We start from the raw sequence: 6,000 nt of genomic DNA, 5'->3' as shown, positions 1-6,000 counted from the left end.
AGGTCTCTTAATAATAAGGATCCACCCGTTTATCCATTTTCGCCTAAATGACATACCCAAATCTAACTACCTGTAGCTCAGGACCTGAAGCAAGGAAATACACATTCTTGATACCATTTGAAAGGAAACACTTTGAAGTTTGTGGAAATGCTAAATTAATGTAGGAGAATATAACACATTAGATCTGGTAAAAGATAATACACATCATCTTTGAAATATAAGAGAAAGGCCATAATGTATTATGCCAGCCCAGGACAATTTAGATTTTGGCCACTAGATGGCAGCAGTGTATGTTGAAAGTTTTAGACTGATCCAAACAACCATTGTATTTCTGTTCAAAATGTTGTATCAAGACTACCCAAATGTGCCTGATTGGTTTATTAATACATTTTCAAGTTCATAACTGTGCACTTTCCTCAAACAATAGCATGGTATTATTTCACTGTAATAGCTACTGTAAATTGGACAGTGCAGTTAGATTAACAAGAATTTATGCTTTCTGCCAATATCAGATATGTCTATGTCCTGGGAAATATTCTTGTACTTACAACCTCATACTAATCACATTAGCCTACATTAGCTCAACCGTCCCGTGGGGGACCCACCGATCCTTTAGAGGTTTTAAGGTGCATGCGGGTAGACAGCTAGGGTTTAGCTGCTCAATGGCCTGGTGGTAGAAGCTGTCTCAACGGTGAGAAGCTAAAGTGCTTTTGGAATCCTCAGGGAAAATGTGCATCGCAACAGCGGTTCATTAATATTCTTATTTCCCATTGTCTATACATGGGATCCTGAGTGGTGCAGTGCTAGAGGTGTCACTACAAACCCTGGTTCGATCCCAGGCTGTATCACAATTGGCCGTGATCGGGAGTCCCATAGGGTGGCGCACAATTGGCGGAGCATCTTCCTGGTTTGGCCGGAGTAGGCCATCTTTGTAAATAAGTAATTTGATCTTAACTGGCTTGCCTAGTAAAATAAAAATGTATAATAATATATAAAACAATGCAGTGCAATCAAATATTTATGGTGTCACACACGTCTTCTGTTGTTTGATTGTGCTGATAAAAAAACGTGTAGAGACCGTGATTCATATTGGATTAGATTCCTGGGGGTCATTTGGTTACTTTCCTGTTTGCATTTATTTCTGATATTTAAATCCCATCACCACTGTAGGTGAGGATGCGATCTCTTCCATATTGAATACTGGGCTGGCTGGCTGGCTGGCTGGCTGGCTGGCTGGCTGGTGTAGTCTAGATGAACTGCTGTTCATCCAATAGGATGCCCTGAGATGTGCTACGGGTGGGTGTTGTTATCGTGACCAGTGAACTGGGATAAGGCGGAGCTTTACCTAGCATAGACTTATAGATGACCTGGAGCCAGTGGGTCTGGCGACGAATACGTGGCGAGGGCCAGCCGACTAGAGAATACAGGTTGCAGTGGTGGGTGGTATAAGGTGCTTTAGTAACAAAACAGATGGCACTGTGGCTAGACTGCATCCAGTTTGCTGAGTAGAGTGTTGGAAGCTATTTTGTAGATGACATCGCCAAAGTCGAGGATCGGTAGGATAGTCAGTTTTACTAGGGTAAGTTTGGCGGCGTGAGTGAAGGAGGCTTTGTTGCGAAATAGAAAGCCGATTCTAGATTTGATTTTGGATCGGAGATGTTTAATATGAGTCTGGAAGGAGAGTTTACAGTCTAGCCAGACACCTAGTTATTTATAGTTGTCCACATATTCTAGGTCGGAACCGTCCAGGGTGGGGATGCTAGTCGGGCGGGCGGGTGCGGGCACTGTACGGTTGAAAAGCGTGCATTTGGTTTTACAAGAGCAGTTGGAGGCCACGGAAGGAGTGTTGTATGGCATTGAAGCTCGTTTGGAGGTTAGTTAGTACAGTGTCCAAAGAAAGGGCCAGAAGTATACAGAATGGTGTCGTCTGCGTAGAGGTGGATCAGGGAATCGCCCGCAGCAAGAGCGACACCATTGATATATACAGAGAAAAAAGTCGGCCCGAGAATTGAACCCTGTGGAATTTAACCCTATTTGTCAATATCTTCACAAGAGTTGACATCATTTTTGGTAGCTAAACAATATGTTACCCATTATGCTAGATTAAGAGGCAAATGATGATCACTAAATAGAGTGTTTGGTATGTAAGCTGGATGCTGTAGCATTATACAGTACCAGCAACTCTAATCCATGGAAGAATGATCCATCCCAAACTGCTTCAATCTGCATACTTCCATCTCTCTTTCCTTCTCACCTTCCATCTCTCCTTCCTTCTCTCCTTCCATCTCTCTTTCCATCTCTCTCCATCTCTCCTTAGGTCTCTCCTTCCATCTCTCTTTCCATCTCTCTCTCCTTCTATCTCTATTTCCATCTCTCTTTCCTTCCATCTCTCCTTCCTTCTCTCCTTCCTTCTCTCTTTCCATCTATCTTTCCTTCTCTCTTTCCATCTCTTTCTCTCCTATCTCTCTTTCATCTCTTTCTCTTTCCTTCCATCTCACTTTCCTTCTATCTCTCTTTCCTTTTCTCTTTCCATCTCTCTTTCCTTCTCTCTCTCTTTCCTTTTCTCCTTCCATCTCTCTCTCCTTCTATCTCTCTTTCCTTCCCGCCTTCCATATTTCTTTCTTCCTCTCCTTCCATCTCTCTCTCTCCTTCTATCTCTCTTTCCTTCCATCTCTCTTTCCTTCCATCTCTCTCTTTCCTTCCATCTCTCTTTCCTTCCATCTCTCTTTCCTTCCATCTCTCTCTTTCCTTCCATCTCTCTTTCCTTCCATCTCTCTTTCCTTCTATCTCTCTTTCCTTCCATCTCTCTTTCCTTCCATCTCTCTTTCCTTCTATCTCTCTCTCCTATCTCTCTCTCCTTCTATCTCTCTCTCCTTCCGTCATGCAGTAATTCACTTGCTCCTCTCTCACTTATCTCTCACCCTTCTCTCTCTTCCATCTTATTCATTGATACAGATGTGAGTACAGCTTCCCTCTATCCATCTTTCGCTTCTCTCCACCTCAACCATCTTTTCCCTCGTTCCTGAGTGACGCTGTCGGAGACCCACCAGCTGTCGCACCTTCCCTCTGTTCCTCTATAACACCATCCTTTGGTCCATCCGTCTATCCGTCACCCATCCCTTGGTTTCTAATTTCACAATAAAAAAATATATAGATACTGTATATTTCACAGCACTACACCAAAACCCACTGTAGATACTACTCTGTGTACTACTTCAGCACCACACCAAAACCCACTGTAGATACTACTCTGTGTACTACTTCAGCACCACACCAAAACCCACTGTAGATACTACTCTGTGTACTACTTCAGCACCACACCAAAACCCACTGTAGATACTACTCTGTGTACTACTTCAGCACCACACCAAAACCCACTGTAGATACTACTCTGTGTACTACTTCAGCACCATTCCTGTTTTCTATTCCAGACATCAGCTTTAAAAAAATATCTTATTTCCCCTCGGCTCTCTGTCTCACTTATGATCCTGCTGTATAGGTAAGCAAAGGGTTGCCTTGCCAACTGCATCAGCGCCATTTGGCCTTGCATGAAAGAGAGAGAGAGAAAGAGGGAGGGAGGGAGAAAGAGGGAGCGACAGTGAGAGAGACAGAGGGAGAGAAAGAGAGAGAGAGAGAGATTAAGATCTTATTTTACATTTCCCTTTCCCCCGTCTCGATCTGTCAATTCTCCAAAGCTTATTATACTGAACAAAAATATAAACACAACATGTAAAGTGTTGGTCCCATGTTTCATGAGCTGAAATTAAAATGTAAAGTTAAAAAAAAATTAAAAATCCATACGCAATAAACACTTATTTATCTCAAATTATGTGGACAAATTCGTTTACATCCATGTTAGTGAGCATTTCTCCTTTGCCGAGATAATCCATCCATCTGACAAGTGTAGCCTATCAAGAAAAAATGTACAGTTTTGTCACACAACACAATGCCAGAGATGACTCACGTTCTGAGGGAGCGTGTCATTGACATGCTGACTGCATGAACGTCCACCAGGGCTGTTGCTAGAGAATTGAATGCTAATTTCTCTACCATAAGCCTGACTCCGAACGGAGTTTTAGAGAATTTGGTAGTACGTCCCACCGGCCTCACAACCGCAGACCACATGTAACCACGTCAGCCCAGAACCTCCACATCCGGTTTCTTCACTTACAGGATCATCTGAGACCAGCAGTCTTCTGTCTATAAAGCCCTTTTGTGGGGAAAAACTCATTCTGATTGGCTGGGCCTGGCTCCCCAGTGTGTGTGCAAGTCTCCCAAGTGGGTGGGCCTATGCCCTCCCAGGCCCGCCCCTGCCCAGTCATGTGAAATCCATAGATTAGAGCCTAATGAATTTATTTAAATTGACTGATTTCCTTATATGAACTGTAACTCAGTAAAATCATTGAACTTGTTGAATGTTGCGTTTATATTTTTGTTCAGTCTAGTTCCCAAATCCTTTTACACCACATTATCTCAAGCTCTCTGCTTCAACCTTTGATTTTACCTTCTTCACTCTGTCTCTCTCTCTTTTCTCTTCCCAGCTACGGGGCCTCTCCTTGCTCCTTCACGCCTCCAGTCTGTGTTGCTGTCTCACTCTGTCTCTCTCTCTTTTCTCTTCCCAGCTACGGGGCCTCTCCTTGCTCCTTCACGCCTCCAGTCTGTGCTGCTGTCTCACTCTGTCTGCCACGTTTCCAGCAGCTAGCTTCTGCAGCGCCGTCCTCTCCACACACCTGCTGTCCATCTTCCCCCAGATTCTCTCTCAGGAGGAGAGGCTGTTCTTTCCCCATCCCTCTCCTTCTCCCACTCTTATTCTACCATATTCTCAACCAATATTGTTTCAGCCCATTAAACAACAGACACAAATCCGTTTGGAGACGGAGACTAGCATGGCCTTGGATGTGGCTCCATTTCTCTCTCCTGGGCCCTGTGTTGGCTTCCGGCCTGGGAAATCCATTTAGCCGCAGCAGCACAAGCCTGGGCTCCTGGCGCATGGATGGCACGTGCACTTAATGAATTACACCTTCAGTCTGCATGCATACCCTGTACACCTCTTTATGAACAATAAAATGCATCATGTTTACATGTTTAACACGGGCGGGTGGTGTATCATCAATATATCTATGTGTGTAGGATATACTATGGGGTCAGTGACACGTATGTATGGCCATGGCACAAGGGGCTGGGTCAGTGGATGTCGTACCTGTTGATAGAGATGTGTGGGGTAAATGTCATTTGACTGTCCAATGCTATCCTCCATGGTGTAATGGGGATATAGGGGATTAATGGCTGGCTGGTGGCCGTAGTGGGTCATAGTGGGCCATGTTTACTGGTGGACCCTGTTGACGCAGGGTCAAACGAGGAAGGGTGAGCAGAGATAATGTTTTATCCACAATGGAAGCCGTTGTGCTGAAAGCACGTGACGTCAGTTGGAATGCTAAGCGGACGGCCTCATTTGGGACAGCTTTTTTTTGGAGACTGTTTGAAATTCTAGGAGTTTCTGGGAGCCCATTTTGTACAGTATTTGTTCAGGCTGAATAAAAGTTGATTATTCTGCAGAAATAAATAGTCCAGTCCAGCAGCACGGTCCACAGCAGATCACAGCCGGCTAAGATAAAGCAGGACCAGATTGTTTCATCCCATTAGACATGGTTAAAGTGAATAGAATGAAAAAGGGGTGGGGGGGAAATATCATAGGGATGAGCACTGTGTGTCTGGTGACAGTACAGCTTCCTCTCTCTCTCTCTCTCTCTCTCTCTCTCTCTCTCTCTCTCTCTCTCTCTCTCTCTCTCTCTCTCCTCTCTCTCTCTCTCTCTCTCTCTCTCTCTCTCTCTCTCTCCTCTCTCTCTCTCTCTCTCTCTCTCTCTCTCTCTCTCTCTCTCTCTCTCTCTCTCTCTCTCTCTCTCTCTCTCTCTCTCTCTCTCTCTCTCTCTCTCTCTCTCTCTCTCTCTCTCTCTCTCTCTCTCTCTCTCTCTCTCTCTCTCTCTCTCTCTCTCTCTCTCT

General features: G+C 44.6%; 1 protein-coding gene across 1 annotated transcript in view; it reads right to left on the bottom strand.

Moving 5' to 3' along the window:
• Window positions 1-6,000, bottom strand: part of LOC139422243 (glutamate receptor ionotropic, NMDA 2B-like) — a 73,583-nt gene that overhangs the window by 66,479 nt on the left and 1,104 nt on the right. The window lies entirely within an intron of this gene.

Source organism: Oncorhynchus clarkii, chromosome 12 (genome assembly GCF_045791955.1).
Source record: "Oncorhynchus clarkii lewisi isolate Uvic-CL-2024 chromosome 12, UVic_Ocla_1.0, whole genome shotgun sequence".
Taxonomy (NCBI): domain Eukaryota; kingdom Metazoa; phylum Chordata; class Actinopteri; order Salmoniformes; family Salmonidae; genus Oncorhynchus; species Oncorhynchus clarkii.
This window is presented reverse-complemented; position numbering and strand designations above follow the sequence as displayed.